Source organism: Nasonia vitripennis (genome assembly GCF_009193385.2).
Source record: "Nasonia vitripennis strain AsymCx chromosome 1 unlocalized genomic scaffold, Nvit_psr_1.1 chr1_random0009, whole genome shotgun sequence".
Lineage (NCBI taxonomy): Eukaryota > Metazoa > Arthropoda > Insecta > Hymenoptera > Pteromalidae > Nasonia > Nasonia vitripennis.
In genome coordinates, this window is record NW_022279596.1 from 806,190 (window position 1) to 826,277 (window position 20,088).

Sequence of the window (20,088 nt, forward strand, 5' to 3'; positions counted from 1 at the left end):
ATTCTACTGTGCAAAAATCAATAATTATTTAAAACTCTGACATCTATGTATATAGACTGTTTTAAATACTATAGCAATACGGCTATACATGCGGCGAAGTTTCAAGAAGAGTTTTAGGCCATAGCTAACAAAGCGGTCACTCTGTCAACGTTTGAAACCAGACCGTTGCCGGCTATCGGTAAGAGGAGGATCCACGTGATCGGCTACTACCTACCTTGGGTGTGTTCCAGAGGGAACGCCAGCAGCGGTACAGCAGTCCGGTCCGCGTTCGAAATTCCGGTGCTGTGCTGTTACTGTGAAATCGTTCCGCGTCAGCTGATTCTGTTTGTACTGTTTGCAGTTGTAACCTCTTGAACATTACAAAGTTCTTATTATAAGTTCAGTTATTATAGTATGTAATACATTGAAAGAGTTGTACAATTTTAATCACGAAATGGAAGATCTAATCTTGCTAGATAACTTTTTATCGTCTTCTAGTAGTGAAAACAGTGATGATGAAAATGACGCGATCATGTTTTTCATTCCGCGTCGTGAACGTCGAAGAATTCCTCGAATCAATAATTACATAGAAACTGTAATTGTAAGATACAATAATAATGATTTTAAAGAAAATTTTCATTACACGAAGAATAATGATTTCGTGCGTTTCAGGGTCATAAAAAGTAATTTTCTCTGTATAATTTGCCATACTAATTTGGTAATAACTGTTACAGCACCATGAAAAAAAGATACCATGCAAACAGCTGATGCGGAACGATTTCACAGTAACAGTACAGCAGCGGAATTTCGAACGCGGACCGGACTGCTGTACCGTTGCTGGCGTTCCCTCTGGAACACACCCCTTATCATGCGCTTACTCTGGACGTAAAAAACATTTCGTGTACTATCATTCCAGATTGATAAAGCAAGAATAATCAACCGTATGCGCAACGAATAATTTTTATTCGTCACCGCACGCACGAATTTCGAATATCGAAAAGAAAAATATAGGTACAGTGTCTTAAAAAAATTTTATGATAAGCAATGTGAGGCTCATTTTAATGACTATAATTTATATTCCATATTGACAAGTTATTAGATTTTTTACACGGCGCATAATTGGCTCGGATGGCTACAAGATCAAAATAATTTGCCGCGCTCTCATACATTGGTACTTGAATGCATCGACTTGAGAAGCCGATTTTTCAGGTAATTAATTGCTCGCTCATCAAGGTCGCGATTTACACGCAGCACGCGATGCGATGCGATGCGATGATTGACCGCCATCTCAGCACAATGATGAGAGAGTAAGTACGTTGAAATATGCAGGATAAATCTCGCGCCGTCCAATCTATGCGCAGTGTCTCGAAGTATCCAGAGTATTCCGATTAAACCGCGAGCGCATTCCAGAAACGTCTCCAAGTTAAACGTCGAATTTACTGCGCCGAGTTTCCTGCGACGCGAAATAGCCATCTCACATTCAAACTTCCAGCGCTATTCAAAATATCGCAAAAACACACAATATCGGCGGGGTGTCGCTGTAGTCGCCCGTGCGCACATATCCTTCGATCCGATTAGTGGCGGCGCGGGGGAGGACCTGCAGTACACGGACGTACACGGAGCACCAGCCGCCCATGATGCAGCTACAGCACTATGCAATCAACAGGCCGTGCGGGCGCCGGCCGTAGGTAGCGGCAGCGAGATAAACTCCGAAGAAAGACAGCGAGAGAAAGGCGCGCGGAGGACGAAGGAAGAACAGAGCTACACAGCGCGAAAGATAAAACGTAGAGCTGTGCATGCGCGGCTGCCTGTACATCGTGCAGTGTATAGCTGTAGACGGCGGAAAGAGAGAAGAGAGAGAGAGAGAGAGAAAGAGAGAGAGAGAGAGAGAGAGAGAGAGAGAGCCGAGAGTCAGGATCGAGCGGTGGTGGGAGAGCGAAGGAAGACATGCGCGCAGAGTCGCGGCCCGCGGGAGCGGCGCGCACGCACACAGCGCCGCGGACTGCGTATACGAATAATACGGACAGGCCGAGGTGAGCGGGTGTGGGTGCGGAGCTCGGAGTGGCGGCGACTCGAGAACGAGCGAGCGAGCGTAGTAGTAGAGCTCTTCCCCGGCGCGGCTGCGGCGCCGACGACGACGTGCTGCAGAGCCACTACTACACACGTCAGTTCGTGAGCGGTGTTGCGCGTTTCTACACACGCGGGACGACGCGAGTCAGTGCCAAGAACCCGGGGCCTTCCTTTTCTACCTTTTCTACACTTATTACTATAGCTGTGCTCTTTTCTACGCCGAGGTTTTTCGCGAGACAGTTTATACTTGCATTCGGTGCGTCGGGTCCTGTGCGCGTCGCGTGCACGATATTCCGCCTAACACGACACGCGCTGTGCTAGGTGTGCTCCCGCGCGTAACCGGCGTCCGGTGTTTTTGTAACTCTTTCTTCGTGCAGTGTTCAAGCGGAGCTACGCACAGCATCCTTTCGCCACTCCTGCGTGTTGTGCGAGCAGAGAGAAGAGAGAGAGAGAGAGAGAGAGAGAGAGAGAGAGAAAGAGAGAGAGAGAGACGAGCAGGACGGACGGAGCGACGAGAGAGAAAGAGAACCTGTGGAGCACACCGCGCGTGTGTGTACTATACTCGTAAGTTGCCGCACAGATATTATCCGCGCTGCTCCTCTCCGTGCTTTGCGCGACGGCGTTTTTCTGTTTTTTAATTTCAAACGCTGACACGCCGTTACTCGTGTCAAGGCTGCGAGGTAACGACTCGTTGCTTATTTATTTGCCTCTCTCCGCGTGTCTTCGCAAAAGGAGAAATGGCTTTCTGGTTTCGTTTCGGCCCGGATCTGCAACGAGCGAACAGCTGAAAATGCACGGAAAAGTTCGGAGACAATCAATTTTCTTCTGATTTATTCAGCACTAATGGAATAATTCAAAATATCATCAATTATACACTCGCGCTTGAATGATGATTTCACTCTTATCTGTGAGTCACGCTCGTTACTAAGAACGTGGATAAAGATTCACCTTTTTTTATTATTTCTCATCAGCTGTGATGCTCTGTTGCGCTCATCTAGTATATCGCGCGGGAATGCTTTACGGCTACGATATGCTAATTAACGTTTCCTGCACGTTTACGGACTTTAGTCAATGTTTACTCTCGCGCGACGCGCCTTTATTATGCTAAGCGCTTAAAAAAGTTCAAGGACACGCATCTCTCGAAAGTTTTCTGAAATTTGTATTTACAGTTACAATCGCTCTGCTTTCTGTACAATTTCAAACGCGTACTCGTTCGCGAGTCCTAAAAATTAAAATAACTCTGATGTTGGTTCTTTGTTGTCAAAATATAACATCACGCTTAAAAATATAGCGAATGTGATAAAGTTATTTATGATGTCATTTTGCGCCCGCAGCCTTGAAATCTTAAGTAACTGGCGTCGTATAGCGTGAGCTATGCATCGATACCTCTTACTCAGGAAAATTTTCGCATTCCACATGCATGTCACAATAAAAACAGAAAATGCATCCGGCTGTTACGAGCTTCTTAAGAAAGTTACCTCATCGTATTTTCTTCTAATTAAAACCTTGCGTATAACTGCCAGCTTTTTCGTGATCGTCAAAATTTATTTCATATACGATAATTTCAGAATTGGCGCTTTCAGTCTTTTTAATTATTCAATGCAAAACCTTTCACGAACTCGACCAGTGTGTCCTCTCTTTAAAAAATGATGGCCTTTGTTGTGAAGCATTTAATACGTGATTCTGATTGGTTGCTGCTTGGTTGCCTAGGCAACGAGATCAGAACCGCGCTTTAAATTCATAACCCTCAAAACAGTCATAACTCATAACCCTGGTAGAAATGTTTAAGGTGTTTAAAATGAAATGTGGAAACCTTGATAACAGATAAAATATATGTAATATAACTAGCAAGAAATTTTAGTAAAAATTAATCATTACCAAGAGTGTGTAGTATTATCCCTAACCCTATTTGAAGTAGTAATAAAGTGTGTGAATATTATTTAGTTTTTTTTGAAATGTCAGTGAGAAGTTCAATTAAAAGAATAAAGAGTTTGAAGATATACTGTGTCTCTGTGCCCAAAGTCGCCCCGGTGAGGTTTGAGAGGTGAATTTAAATAAAAGTTCAGTATCCGAGTCAGTAAGTTTAAGTCTATCATTATACAATGCTCTTTGAATTGTAAAAAGGCTACTAGACAACTAAAATATGACACTGTCACTTCCTATGTTATCTAGAAATATGTAACCTAGATGATTCTGATTTTTAAACTGTTTTCGTTCATATTTTCACATCCAGGCTCATGCGAATTTTTTAATTGAGCAGGTCAAATTTTACTTATTGCCAGTTTCGCAGAAACTACTATTTCTAGCACATTGTATTTCTGGTTTCTAGCATATTTTTACATGGAGAAAGTGATAAATGTTTTGGCTTTTTTGTCAAGGTTTTAGGTAATTAGAATTTTGACTTTTAATAGTTGTGAGAGATTTTGAGACCGATATCTGTTTTTTCATTTTTGCATTTATTCTCATTCAAAAACTAACAGGTCTAGAGAGCTCATATTTTGCATATAGATTTTTTTTGTGATTGTGAAAAGATATTTAAAGTTGATTCGACCTTAACTGAAAAACTTCTGATCTCGACTCCGACACTGATGTGACTGCAAACTCATGCTATACGACTAAATAATTATCATGGGTGTTATAGTCAAAAGTATTTCAGTTAACGTTGATTCAACTTTAGATATCTTTCCACAATCACAAAAGAAATCTATATGCAAAATATGAGCTTTCTAGACCTGTTAGTTTTGAAATGAGAAAAAATGCAAAAATGGAGAAACAGCTATCGGTCTCAAAATCTCTTACAACTGTTAAAAGTCAAAATTCTAATTAATGCCTTGACAAAAAAGCTAAAATACTTATCACTTTTTTCATGTAAAAATACTGGAAATCAGAAATATAATGTGCTAGATGGTAGTTTCTGTGTAACTGTCTACAAGCAAAATTTGATACGCTAAATTAAAAAATTCATATGGACATCGATGTGAAAATATGAATGAAAACAGTTAAATCATAATCATGTAGGTTACATGTATTCTAGGTAGCATAGTAAGTATCTGTGTAAAATTTCAGTTGTATAGCTTTTTTTATAATGCAAATAAATGGCATTGTAACGATAGACAAACCCACTGACTCTTATACTGAACTTTTCTTCAAATTCACTATTCTAACAAATGATGACGACATTGAGCATTATTAATATATTTATTGAAAAATAGTTTTGAGGGATTTATTAACATGTTACATGCTTATAAAATATTAGCAGACGTTAGTGTGCCGCACAACACTTATAATAGTTTTTCTACCAGTGTTATTAGACAGAGATAGAATCAAGAGCGCGCGAAGCGGACCTTCATTCCTAGTAAAGGAAATAAGTGACTTGATTACCCGTCGATCGACTGTCAACGTTTTTACGATGATTGGAGGAGTATATAAAGCAGGAAAAGAGCGTGCAAATTTTTCGCTTGCTCCAATTAAAATTTTTCAAACGACCGGTCCGCAGGAAGCACTCGATGATTGGTCGAGTTATTTTCGATTGATATCGGCGCGGCTTATTGCAATTGGCAATGGAGGCTCAGGTTAAAACCCGCCCGGGGAAGTTCCGTATTGTTTGCAGCTCGTTTCCGGAAGAGCATCCCGTCGAGCGAAAGCAGCTTCTGACCCTCTCGACCTTCCCGTTTTTCAGTCTATAGCCTCGCCAGAACTGCTTTTAATTTCCATTGACTCTTTTATCATCTCTACCGAAAAAATGTCTGCCTTTATGCCATTGTTGCTCCCTTTATTTGCGTTTTCTACTCGTTTTTAATGATGAAACCCGAGTCGCTTAAAATAAAGGAAACTAAAATGCACTGTTCGTCAATTAAAACGTTTAATAAAGTTGATCCACTATATGGTGGCGGTTTGCGTGTATTTAAAGAATTCCGCTCGATCGCGCTCATTTAGAATTTAAAAAAGCGCCAGATAGAGAGAGAGAGAGAGAGAGAGAGAGAGAGAGAGAGAGAGAGAGAGAGAGAGAGCGCAGAACAGTTCTTAAAGTAAACAATGCGTACGAGCTCTCAAAATCCTAGAAATAAGAAGGGGAAAAAAGAGCCTTATCGAGCGAGAGCGGCATAGTCGCGCGTGTGTCGAGCAGCCTGTACTCTCCCTCGCGAAATCCACAAAAGTGCTCGGAACTCCTCGCGTACAGCCTTAAGGAGCCGCCCGAAATAACCGAATCGCCTATTAATGGCAGTTACCCTCCGGCTACGCGGCTCTTCCGCTCGTCGTGCGCCGTTCTTGCACTATGCTGCAGCAGTGGCCGGAGACTCTGTGCGATGCGTATGTTGAGCGCGAGACGCAGCGCAGACCAAGCAGACACGTCGGCTTCTGCTGAACTTGAACTTTTTGGAAGCTGTCGCGGCGGCGACAGAAATAGATTTCCAGACGGCGAAACTGATTTTTTGATATAGAAGTTGAAAATTGAAATAGAAGTTTCGTAATCACGATGAGTAGTCACAATCAGCGTCGGGTTAGACGGGCGGGCTAAAAATAAAATGGTTGAGTAACTTTTTGGAAAACAAAGTGAATTAAAACTGAATAGAAAAGCCAGCAACTTTGAAAAACTTGAGAGAAAGAGAGAGAAATTGCTTCTCCTGTCGGGTGGTTTAAAAATTTTATCGCTAATAATCTTATCGGAAGGAACGTACTTTATGGAGTAAAAAAATGTTGTTTTCCAAGAACGCGATAAGAGCAAAATTGTTAGAAAAAACGCAGGTGCCGTTGGCGCTCGACAGCCAGTATTTCAAGAAGCAAAGCGCGCAATACAATCTCATTGAACGAGATAAAGGCAGATGCTCCGAAACTGTTTCGCTACTGCTATACTGATTTCAAGCAAAACATTTAGCGCGCCTTCTCAACTGGCTTAATATTATTCGCGGTCAGAAGTTAAAACGAGAGACTCTCTTAAAGTGCCGGGACGCACAGCGCAAAAACGCGCGCGCGCTAAAAAGAAGAAGAAGCGGTGCAGGGAGAGGAGAGGAAAAAAGAGGGCTTTCCGTCGGGGCCTACGGCCTCGAGTCAAAGAGTCAGGAGGAGAGCTCGGCTCCGGCGCAAAGTGAATGCGACTCGCGGCCGCGGCGAGGGGGTGTGCGAAAGTGTATCTCCGCGCGCGTATGCACCGCCGCCGCCCCTTTTCCTCTCTTTCTTCGCTTTATTTCTCCTCATCTTTCTCTCACTTCGCGCGCAGCGACTATGAGCCTCGGCCAGACAGAAAGAGGAGAAAAAAGAAATCGCGCAACGTCGCCCGCTCGAGGATCCAATAAAAATCCCGGACTCCGACTCTCTGCCTTTTCTTCGCGGCTTCGCGCGGCCCGAAAGGGAGAAGCTCGAGGAATTTCGCGCGTCTCGCGGCGCGAGCAAACGCTGTCCGACTTGACCTATAGGCCAGCCGAGCAGCTCCTAATGAAGCTTATTTGGCCACCCGGACAAAGTGCCGCCCTTTTTCGCTCTCGAACGTCTTATTAAAGTCTTCGCTGCTCCGTTCGAGCACTCGTGTTTCGCGCCGCGCGCTAATTGTCTCTCGTTATGGCAGCATTGTGAAATAGTGATGATCGTATCGAGAGCAACGCGAGAATCATAGGAATGCACGGCCCAGCACTCACCAAACAGCAACAATAATACAATGTCGCAACTGTACGAAGTATGTGTTCTGTCAGATCAGAAACCGCAATCTCGTGCGCACCTACAATCTTATCGAGTTTGTTCCGCGATTACTGTTTACCGCCTTATCTTCCGAGTCAGCTGTTTCCATTTCTTATTCCGAGAAGTATCATTTTTACAGTGGAACAGTGCTCCATTGTCGTTTGGCTTGCCGCAGATTAGCGAGCTGCATGGAAGTGAGAATATAACGCGAGGAAACGTCGTTCAGAGTAGCCGTCTTACCGGTTTGTCTGTTACCACTGCGCAGTAGTAGGAGTCCGTGTTCGGATTCAATTCACGTTTTCCACACTGTCTCTCTCTCTCTCTCTCTCTCTCTCTCTCTCTCTCTCTCTCTCTCTCTCTCTCTCTCTCTCTCTCTCTCTCTATTCTCATCTAGGTAGGACATAGCTCGTCATCATCCTCCTCGTGTCGAATTTCAGTTCACTTTATAGAGAAGGCACGGTACAAAATTCAGCCAATTGCGCACATGCACTCAACGAGGCGATGTAAAGAAATGCACAGGCGTTTCTTCCACCACACACGTTGCTAGTCACCAAAAAAACTGTCTATGCAGCGCGTGTCGCGCTTTCGTGCACCGCACTGAGAAAACTAGATATTAATATTTACTACATATGCAGGAAAAATTACTATATTATATAGTAACGAACGGTTATACTTGCTTTGTAATTTCTATACTAAAATGAAATTTTTAAAAAGTTAATTTTTTTTTGCTGGCCAATTTTACGCGCTTATTCGAATATTATTATTATTATTATTGATATTTAATGTTGTTAAGTGAAAGAAATAAATGAAAGAAAGAAATTTTTTGCGGCGATGGAAATCGAACCTGGACCTCTGGTATAGGAGTCAAGCGCGATGACCACTTAGCCAAACAGTACTGTTATGTACTAAATTTCAAATCTGATATATTAATCACATTTACTCATGAGTTAATATTAATAATAAATTGAGCAAAATTAATAAATAATAGCAGCGAATGATATTTTATCACTTAATAATACCAGATAAACAAAAAATTATAGATTTTGGTCTCTGATTACTGCATAAATCAACTTTATAACCTCAAATTCTGGCACGGAGAAATTCTTAAAATAATGTTTACATATTATATAATGTAGTAATTTCTAGTAAACACGTAACAAATTTTAATATAAGTCTAACAATTTTTACTATGAATATAGTAAAAATCGTCATGGAGCGAGTATGACATGCCGTATACAATAATTACTATATCTAATATAGTAATTTTTCCTACATATGTAGTAAATTTTAAAATATAGTTCTCTCAGTGCGCGCGTCGACTGCCGGCTCGATAAGACTCGCTCTCGAATTTTCGGTTCTTTTTCAAGGCCACACTCGCTATCTCGCCGAGTCGAGAAACCGCATGCGGGATAGACGGCGATATGCTGCAGTTGATTCGGGGCGAGCGCACGCATTCCGTCGCTGCGCACGTCGGCGCCCCTCGACTCCGAGCCGTCCCTGGTGCGGCGGCGGCGGCACTCGGGGGCGAATCAATGGAGAGAATACGCGGCGGACCCTCTCGGCTGTACACTGCAACCCTCGACTGCCTCCGGAGAATCTTCTTAATTGTCTAATGATATTTGAACCGCTTTCAGGCTCGTCCCGCCCTTATCTGCTTATGTCGTCTCTTCCCCCCCCCCTCTCTCTCTCTCTTCCCCTGCCGGCTCTACCTTTTTAATTCTATATCGCCCGAGTGCAGAGCAACTTGAAAACTTTACTGTCGGCAGCGTTATCTGTTTGATTTTCGTCCCCGCATGCAGTCCTCGGGACGCTGACGGAAGGACGATTACGCGCGTAAATCATTTGCCTAATGTGCGGAGCGACGACGTACTCCGAGGTGCGCGGGGTCAAGAAACGCCGCTCCGTCAGATGCAAAAAGCGCTTTTTATTTTCTCCGCGGAATTTTCTGTCTGCTCGTCTCGCTGTACTGCGCGAGAGGCGTTTGAGCATGCGAGTTGAGGAAAATAAAAAGCGCACGACGCTAAAGAGTCGCGTCTGCCTCGAGGAAAAAGCCCCGCGCGTGCGAGCGTATGCGAACGAGAAAAAATGTAATCTCTTTCCGCGAAGTAAGTAAAAGGAAACCTCGGAGGAGTTTCCCGCGCGCAAAAGTGACCAAATTTTCTAATATCGTGCGCGAGATAAAGACCTCCGCGTTTACCTCTGCATGCGTTCGCTGCCTCACCCGTTCCTTTTATCTCTTTCTCTTTCTCTCGGGAAGTGGAAACGCGATCGCGCGTGTACTTTTCTCTCTAATTTATTCACGCCCGCCTCGTATATTATTCGCCTTCGGAGGAAAAAAGTCGTTGTATTTACATAGAGCATAAGTCAGAGCTCGCTGCTTGCTGCAGGTGCTGTATAATTATCGGCGGCAAGCTCCCTCTCCGTGCGCGCGTCACAAAGAACGCAGCTTTTCCTTTAATCTTTGATCCCGCAGCTCTCGCGCCGAAGGTGCAGAAAAAGAAAAGCACGCGCGCAATCGAATCGCTCCTTCTCTTTTTTCAGGCTCTCTTGTTCCCTCCACTGTTTCCGGCGCGCGGGTGTGTGTGTGTCACTTGTTTGATCTCTCTCCCTCCGCGCGCGCGCGCGCGGTCCATTATTCTCCGCAAGCGCAGGGCACTTCGTTCCTTAATAAATCCACGCATTACTCCTGTGTGCGCGCGCGGGCGGATCCTTCACGCGGTCTCCCACGCACTTTTCGCGCTCACTTTTTCTTCGACTCCCCTTTCTCGTCCGCCCCTCCCGTGTACACACGCGCGTTTATCGCGAATGTTTGCCGAGTTCGTCCTCGAGCCGAAGTCACTTGACTGCAGCTCACCCTGCGCAACAAAACCGCCCGCGTGTGAGCGAGCAGTCGGATGCGGATAAATCGCTTTGTCAGGGGCATGTACCTTCTGCCCTTTTAGAGGCATTTTTTCCAGAAAGCTTAATTTGCTCCGAATTAAAGTTTTTTTAGAGATCGTCTTCGCGCGAAACCACGTCTACCGCGCTGTCGATTACGCGTCGCTGCGATAGCAGTGAATAACTATTATCTGGAATGTATAGGAAACAGCTCATTACAAATATAGCAGCCCACTGATATCGTGTAAATCACAGACCGCCGTTTACGCGAGTCGACGATCATTCCTTTCTACGGCCTTCGAACGCCTCTGGTTCGGCTTTTGCGACTACACGAATTAAAACATCCATCGCGGCGAAACTACGCCAAGCTCGTAAATCTTCTGGTAAACGCTTGCGCGCAAAAATGTTCAGCCCTCGCAATCTGATCGCGCGTTAGAATCGCACGCACAATCGAAACTATTAGTCCAGCTCAAACGCAGACACACGTCCGGTATTTTAATAGCGGGGCACTCAAGGCTGCATCCCCGTCGCGTTACAAGCGTTCGCACCCCGTTTTTTCGCGTGCGTGCACAGGCTCGTGTATATGTGGTTTTATGGGTTCGTGCGCGGAGGGGACGGAAAAGCAGTGCACGCGAGCCGATCGACGCGTGCCGTCACACCCGCGTTGCGCTCTCTTTCTCGAGTTTGTTTGACGCGGACGTTTATCTTCGTGTCTTGATTTTGCGCGAACACTTCTTGTTAATCGGGTAGGCTCCGGAATCTCCAAAGCGGATATCGCTTTTATTAATTTGCGGATCCTCCAAAGCGGATATCGCTTTTATTATTCTCGCATATTAATTTGCGGTATGCAGAACCGTTGTTGTAAATACGTATAGCAGTTGCAGCGCATGAAGTACCTCCAGTGCAGTGCGTTCCGAACGTTCGGCATTTCAGCAGCGAGAGACAGGGAATTTATTCGTAACGGACGCGCGCGCGATCCACCTTTAAAAATGCAGACTGGCAGACAGTCGGACACGCGCGTTAAGAAGTTAAACCGATTAATGGAGCTCGTTAGCGCTTCGCACGCAGGCGCATGCATCGATTTTTCGAGCGTAATCGCCGGCGAAATTTTTCGACGTAAAACGATTCGATCGCCGGACTACGCTTTTTTTCGAATCAGTTTGCGAGCGATGACGCATTGCACTTTTCGCAGCGTATCACAGCGACGATTATTCACGCGGCGGCGGAGAGACGGGTAATAACGTTCGAATGAAAACAGGAAACGCCCCGCAGGAAGCATGTCCGCGCGAATAACGAGCCGATGAAACAATTTCATTTCCCGGCGCGTCCTCGAAAAATGACTGCCGCGGAGATTGCCGTAAGAGGATTCCCCTCGATATTCCTCACGGCGCGTTCTTAGCGAGAAAGTTTCGGAGAGCCGAGTCGGCGCTGCACTTTTCGCCCGGCCCCTCTCCCCCGGCGCTCTGTATAAGCTCGAAAACTTTCCTGGAACGTCTTCGCCGCGAAGTGGTCGACTCGGCGTGCGCAATGCCGAGCCGAGAAATCGTCAGCAGTCGGAGCCGCGTGCGAGTCGTAATGTACGGAGCGTACCGCGAGTATAGCTGTATAGACGAGCCCTTTGAAGGGAGTACGCGGCGAGGAGTGGGAGCAGCGAGAAAGAAGTCACCGCGGAGTCGTGCTGCCGCCGCCGCTTTGAAAATCGTGCACGAAACCGAGCCGATCGATAAAGCGCCACGTTGCCGGCGCGCGCGGCTGCAACAGAGCGTTGTTAAGCGAAAGCTTCCTGCAGCGGTGCGGCGCGAGGAAAGCGAAAAAATCCGAATCACTTACCTTTGGCCTGCGGGCATGGATATCGAATCTCGTGCTTTCCCTCTCTCTCTCTCTCTCTCTCTCCTTCCTCGCTCTCCTTCTCGCGCACGCGCGCGCTTTGATCCGTCGTCTAATCTCTAGCTCTCGCCAAATGGAGTATTTCTTTAATGCATTCCGGGAGAGTCAAGCTATAAAACTTGGCTTTCGGCTCTCTGCCTGTCGCGCGCTGAATATCTCGTATTATCTGTTTAGCATGAATTTAATTAAAGTATCTAATGAGACGGAATAATTTAAGCGCCTCGCTTCGATTTAACTTCGCTGCAGACTGCCCTCGCGCCGCTGATCAAAGCGCGATGAACTTGTTGAAATTATTTCATGCTCCGCTCTCGACGAATTTTAATTCGGACGCGCGCGTACCTTGAACCTTCTCTCCTCTCAGCGTGTGATCTTGATAAACCGTGAACTCTCGGAAACGTACTAGCGATTGCATCAGAGCGACGCGTGTGTTTTTTTCTCTCCACCTCGCTAGAAAGCTTTGTTAGTGCAGTCTCAAATATTTACTTATGCTAATGCAGTCGGCTCTACACGGAAATTCTCGGCGTTACCGCAGGCAAGTGTATTCACGCAGAGCCGTGTACACATGGCACTTAACATTTTTGGAATATACACGTGTAATCTTATCTCCGTACCGGTTTGCTGATAACAAGGTCTAGGTGATTCCGCTTATGCGACGCGGGGCTCTGCGCAGAGCTCCACAGACTTTGTTGTCCATACGAACCGGTGCGTTGGGACAACAATTCAAAGCTTTCCCCGAACGGACGAAAAAATAACCGAAAAACCAAAGTAAATTAGCGTTGCCGTTATGCGGTCTCCATATAGTGCACTCGTCGCGCGGGCCAGACGAGCTTCATACACGCATCTCTCTTGCGCGCAATTCGTTCGCCAGACTCTTTAAAACTATACGCGTGGCACAGCGGCAGCCGTCTCTGTCTGGCATCGCTTTTTCTCTCTTAAATGCGAGCGAGCGAGCTGCGATGATGGCTAGCAGCGCGGCATCGCATCAGCCTTTGTCTGAGCCGTGATGCGCGTACACGGCAGCGGCGCAGCGATATGGAAACATCAAAGTGCTATGCGGCTCTCGTCCCATATCGAGGCTCCATAAGCTTTGCCCGATAATCGCGCGACAACCGTGCACCTGTGCTTGTGCGTGTGGTATCTCTCGTCGTCTGCTGCTCTACGCTGTTATATGACGACCGGGCGCACGCGAAATGCCTCCGAATGCTCCGGTTAGCTGCGTTTGACTTTTTGCGCCGAGAGTATTTTCACGGTCTCGCCGCTGAAGCGTTAACCGGATTTATGGTTATCGAACGATAACGTAGCACCCATGGTTGTTGTGATTCATGAAAACTGCGCACGCTCATAATGCAGTTTATACTCAGGGGCTACTTTTCACCCCGCTTTATTTCATCGCGTGCGAGCATCGCTGCGATTACGTCGCGCATAATTAAACCAGCTCCGATACGCGCCGAGTAGCGCTCAAGGGGCTTTGTTGATTCGCGAAATTATACGCGTTCTCGCTCTCTCTCTCTCTCTCTCTCTCTCTGTCTCTCTCTCTCTCTCTCTCTCTCTCTCTCTCTCTCTCTCTCTCTCTCTCTCTCTCTTTCTCTCTCGGGACCGCGTAAATTATTTTAGAGCCTAGCGCACTTTTACTTTTGCTCGCTTATATTTATCTCTGCACAATACGGCAAACGGCTTTTGGAAAGTACACTCATAAAAACTTCACGGACCCGTACGTGCGTGTACATCTCTGTAATAGCGACACTTTCACCGATAGCCGCGTGTTAGAACACAGCGAGCAGAAAAATGCGCGGCAATCACGTAACAATCGCGTGCGAGAGCTTTCCCGCAATTCAGCGTCGTATAAACGAATAGCTCTGAACGCGCACAACGAGAGGGGAAAATTAGCAAGCAACGACGCGCGATTGAAAGCAGGATTTATTTCAAAGTCTCGAACAGAGCTGCTCATTAGGCCGGCGAACGCTCTCGGCATAATCAAACTACGAATGCATCTCGTAATTCAATGTGCATTCATTATAGCGGAGAGGAGTCACGGACGAGAGCGGTGACACGAGTGCGCGGACAGCAGCCACTGATCCGATCCGCTGAAATCGCAAAACGATCTCGCATCCGGTCGGTTCTAGTATTCAAATGTTTCAACGCGTCGCGACGACGAGTTTTTCCGACGCTGCATAGGCGTGCGTGCGCGCGTTGGGAGAAAGCGAAAAAAGCGGGGAGACGCAAAGAGGTCGTGCGCGAGCTAAAAAGGAAGGTAAAGGGATACGCGGCGAGAAGGAGACGGATGCGGTTAGGCGGGCACGACTCGCGAGCTAGTTTTATGCAGTGCAGGGAGAGAGTAGGACATGTGGATAAATAGATGGTTTACGACTCAGTGCCGCCGCCCTTAATGAATCTCCGGAAATTATATGGGGACAGTTTATTACCGTTGCCACCGGCGCGCGAGCTCCGCGTTGTAAGGGATGATGCTCCGCCTGGGATATTGATTTTTCTCTCCGCGCAATAACTTTGCGTCGGCTTGTGTACATCTGCGTGATTTACATCCTCGTATTATCGAGTCACCTCGCTAATTGACTTTTGATTAGAGCAGCGTGAACGACCGCGGCGTGTAGTCGACGGAAAAAGTGCACGTAAAACGTAATTAATACCGAAGCCACGCCGCGAATGTATTTCGTGCCAAGAACGCCCGTGCGCTGCGCGGAATGACGAAATAATATATGGATCTGTATTTTTATCCGATAGCGGTCCGTAAAAGCCCATCCCTTCGGAAGTTTATAGAACTTGTCGCGAGAGAGGGCTTCTATAAAACGTATTTTTAGCGAGAGCGCGCGCTCGAGACGCGCGTGGGCGTGTACGCATTACCAGCGTCTTCATCCACTCTTCAAGCTTCATCTCGACGACTTTCTGCCCGGATTTGGGACGGCCAACTCGGCCGTACGCAGTAAACATTACGTCGAAATGATGTCACTTCCCTGGACGCGGTAATAGATTCGGCTTCGGTAAATATTCAACGGAAAAGGCCTCGTTAAAAATCACACAAACGGCGCAGTGGAGCAGGGAATACATGAAAGCCGATGAGCTCGAGAAAAATCGGATGGTTCAATAAAGGCCGCAGAGTACGTGCAGCAGATCGAGAAAGGGTTGCGTGCGCGATCGAATAAACGCCGCCACGTCCGCGCGGGCAGTTAGAAAGCCGCTGTACTCGGACGATCTCGTATCGGCCGCACGACAAATTCATTATAATACGAACCGCGGCGTAGGTGGCCGATAGGAGGAAAAGCTGGCCTCGGAGAGACTCTTCTCGGCTTTCACGAGCCGAAGGGCGTAAATCCCGATGTTTACGGCCGCGATCGCTCGATCCGCTGCAGCTGTTTGCGTGTGTGCGCGCGATGGCTCCGCGACGCATCAACGCGCTGCTGCTGCTGGGCGCGTGATTATTCAATGCGAGAGAGTGTCCGGTGTCGCGTGCACTTTACGATGGGAACCTGGTCTTCCAGCCGCGACGACTGTCGTAAGTAGGCAGAGTCGCGGTATTTTAATCCGCGGGCTTTATGGGTAGCTTTCGATGCTAAATACTTGAAGAGCTTGAAGGCCAGAGCTGAAGCAGCCGCACTCTCTCGCGTGCGATCTTTCCGGAAACTTATTGTAACTTTTCTCGAGTCTCCGAAAGTTGCGGCGAATTTGCGGGGATTCGAGTGTTATTAGGAATTTTCCTAGACGTTCCGTCGACGCGGCAGCGCTACGGTATACAGGAGTCGAAAGTTATGAGTTCCCTTTTCCGCCCCCGAGAGCCTCCGTTGTTTGGGACGCTCTCTCGGCTTGCTTTGATCACTGCGCGGATGGCGAAGGCTGCATATTCGCTAAATGTAAGACGAAAAAGATAAATCTGTCGTAATCTGAGAGCGGGCGTCGCGAGATTCAACGACCGCGCCATGCCGGGATAATAACGACGCTAATGTAGTTAGGCATACTGTATACACAGCAGCGAGAGCTCGAGTACGCCAGACCGGCGTATAGCATGTACAATTGCATTTAGGCAGTTTAGTACGCCGATGCGAAACTGCTGGTTGTAAATTGTACAAACAGCAGCACTTTGTCTCTGTGCAAAACGTGACTCGAGCGAGCTACGGCTCTTCTAGCCTCACTCCGATTGTTTCCCTCTCACTCTTTCAAAAGCCTCATACTGTGTTTTCGCACTGAGCTCTTTTCAATCGAACGAAAAATGTGCTACGCACACCAGATCGATTGAGATTTAGAAAGTACCGAGTCGGCCCACGCGCGTATACGCCTGGAATATTATCGCGCGTTCTGGCATTTTTTGAGCCAAATGAAAATCGCGCGCGCACGGCCGGAAGTGTGTCTGGCTTGCGTTCCGTCTCTAACGCCGTATACATATGCAAGCCCGCCCACATGTGTCCACCGCTCCTTTTCCCTTTTGCCGGCGCGCACGCTATATGGCGAGATGAAGAAAGAGAATCTCCGGAGAGAGAAGGAGAAGGAGAGAAGGAGTAGTAGGTAGGCGCGAGCGAGCGGGCATCGAGATATTTCTAAACAGACTCCTTCCTTTTTCTGCCGCGGTTGCGATGCGTTTTATCGCGTGGTCTTGAGCAAACGCAACCCACGAGCTGCTGCTGCTGCTGCTGCGCGCCTGCACCGCCGCCGATCGATCGCGGCTGCACGCGCGCACGCACGAACGTATGTGTAGCGCACGATACACGCGCCAATAGCTCTCTGGCGGTAGCTCTCGCGGGAACGAGAGTCTGCCGCCGTCGCGAGGCTACAGGGAGATGTATAACAGCGATGAAATATTAAACGATCGCGCACGCCCGCGGTTCTATACGCTCGCGCGCGGATAAACCAAGAGGCGGCGAACATTTAGCGCGCGTACGTCGCGTACGTGATGATTCTTTTATTGCGGCGCGTTCGATTGCTTTTTTTCCGATTTTCGATAGCGGCTCGTCGCGTTTCATGCTTCGCTGCCCGGAAATTTATACCGCCTGAGCTTTTTTCGCGCGCGTGACGGAATGATTGCTATGCGTGATGATTTCACGTCCGCATACGCATTAGCACAAATAGTCGTCCTACTGCCTTCCGATCTTATAGATTCGTATAGATTGAGATACTTTTCGCGTAATTAGCGAAAAGTGGCTTGAATAAATTAAAGCCGGGAACGAATAAATCTTTCCTTGATTTCGAAATTCTGATTGCGAAGGTCATTTTGCTCTTTCGGATACGTTGCTTCTTCTCGGAGTTGTGTATTAGCATATAAACTGCCTTATTTCCAACCAAACGGACAGTACTATACTAGTCGGAACTGTATAAAGGTCTCATTGCAAGATGAGCTCAGTAGTTACAGATGACTCAATACAGACGTGTACTGATTTTTTAATTAAAAGTTTCTCACTTATACACACGAAGCTACTGTCAACAGTAGACGGTTCGTAGACGCGCGAAATAAATTTAATCACAGCCTCTCCCTTCGATACTTTGCGTCGGTTGAGAAATCACGGCGCATTAAAATTGTCGCCAGGTTAGCCTGCCGCAGACGGCCGAGCGCGCTCCGGCACTCTTTATTGAAAAGTAGCGGATTAATTTAATTCTCTGTTGTCCTTCTAGAGCCTCGCCAAGTCGGAACTTTTCTTCTTTTGTGTCTTCATTAAAATTGTTTCTCCAACTGCTCCGCATTCAGCTACTGCGTACGATGACGCAGTCTCGCTAGACTGCTTGAAGAAATGTGGTTACGGCGTGCACAGTACTTACTTTGTACCGCTGGATTATCAAATTATAGCCTTCGATGCTGCAGACTACTAAATATAAATAAGCAGAAAAATATTACTCTGTAATTTTATTTTTTATCGTTCGCATACGAATAAAGGCACTATTAATAAATAACAGCAATTATACAACGATCTGTATTTTTTATGTTTCAGGTGAGTATTATAGACTGTCTTCTTACTACTCCTCCCGAGGAATCTTTCGACGCAGCTGGTAGTGAGTTAAAAAATACGACGAATATTTTCAATGATAAAATCTGTATATAATATACCCCAGCGCACAAGGTCTATGAGAATTTTTAATAAAATGCTAACAAGGGTTGGGTCGTAACCGTAAAGAACCGGAGGTATAGATTAAAAAAAAAAGTGGAACGCGGCCCACCTCGATACAATTGATCCGAGATTCGCCCGCAACTTTTCAGCGGCGGCAAACACGAACCCTACTGATAAAAGCCAGGAAGAACCGAGAGCCTCGGAAGCAGCCGGGGGAAGAGAAAAGGAGTTACGGAAAACTATTTACAAAGCGAGCGGGCCGCGGCTGCGGAAAAAACCGAATGCAAAAAGCTGCAGCGCGTAAGCGGGATAATGAACGCCGCAATACGTTATACACGTGCGGGAGGGGCATAGCAGAAGGAGAAAGAGGAGAGGGAGAGAAAAAGAGGATAGTCGCCGTCGACGACGGCGCTTGAAAGAGGACCGAGCGGAAATGATGGGCCACGCTTATAAAAGCCCCAGCTGCAGCGCAGCAGCGCCGGCAAAAGGGCTGCACAGCAGTGCGAAGTTACCGTATGAAAGGAATCCGGGCTCCTCGCGCGATGTCGCCGCTGCCGCTTTTATATGAAAATGCGCGGTTGCGCTAACGCGTTGTGCAATCTTCGAGCGCCGAGGTAGCAGAGCTGAACCGCTTCTGGTTTTTTCTCGCTTTTCTGCACATCCGCGCGCACGCTCGCGCTCTCGGACGTTTGAGGCCAAATTGACGAAGTGACTTCTTTGTCACCCCCTCTAATTAGTAGCTAGTTTCGCCGGGCCGACAAGCGCAAATTTCAAGCTCCCTTTGTTCGCGTCCGCGCAGTTTTTGAAAATTTGACAGTCCTCGATCGAGCGTAAATCACGTATCTCGCTCGTTAAACTGCGAGAAAGTTCGAGTTCCGTTCATTGTTTTGCGCGGCCGACGCAAAACAATGAGCCTTTTCAATCGAAGAGCGCGAAATAATTAGCAGCTTTATACGCCGTAAATAACAGCGCGCGGCCGGTTATCGTAATCGGTATCCGCGCGATCGCGCATATGTCATAATACGCGGTCGGTACATCACTTTAAGCGGTGCGCGCTCCTTTTGCTTCTTCGCGTTTTCACGATCGGCGGCATGGGCCGAGAACGGCTATCGGGCATAAATTACAGCCAAGTACACGGCACGCGATAGAAACGTTCGAAAAGTGCCCTATCACGCGCGCCGGATGGAGCGAAACGCCGCTCGCGGGCGCACCCTGCATCTCCTTATCGAGAAACGACTGGAAACCTGCAACGAGCTGCAGGTAGACGAGCCACGCACTGCAGAACCTGTACGTGTGCGCGTGCATGAATAACGCACTTGAGCGCTGCTCCTTGTGTACAGCCGGTTTTCCAAATGAAATTCATCGCAGCTTCTTCCCCTTCGTCTTCGCGTCTCGGGCTCTTCGAAAACTCATATTTTTCTATGTTAATGAGACACTCGTTGTTAGAAGACCTTTGGCGCTGTAAACAGAAGCAAAACGCAGTGACTGATGCCTGATCCCCCAATGCAAAAGTAGTCGACATTCATCGTCATTTTTGTGCGGATCCAATTATCTATAA

General features: G+C 47.1%; 1 protein-coding gene across 3 annotated transcripts in view; it reads left to right on the forward strand.

Moving 5' to 3' along the window:
• Positions 1–2,028: 2,028 nt before the first annotated feature.
• The window catches only part of LOC100115969 (amyloid beta A4 precursor protein-binding family B member 1-interacting protein), a 128,731-nt gene continuing 110,671 nt past the window's right edge, over positions 2,029–20,088 (forward strand). For 2 of the 3 annotated variants that reach the window (XM_031933447.2, XM_032601380.1), the window contains exon 1: positions 2,029–2,613. The gene's annotated coding sequence lies outside the window, so the exon portion shown is untranslated. Of the gene's footprint in view, positions 2,614–18,126; positions 18,323–18,413; positions 18,475–20,088 lie in introns of those variants that run through there. The other variant, XM_031933448.1, reaches the window with a different exon arrangement.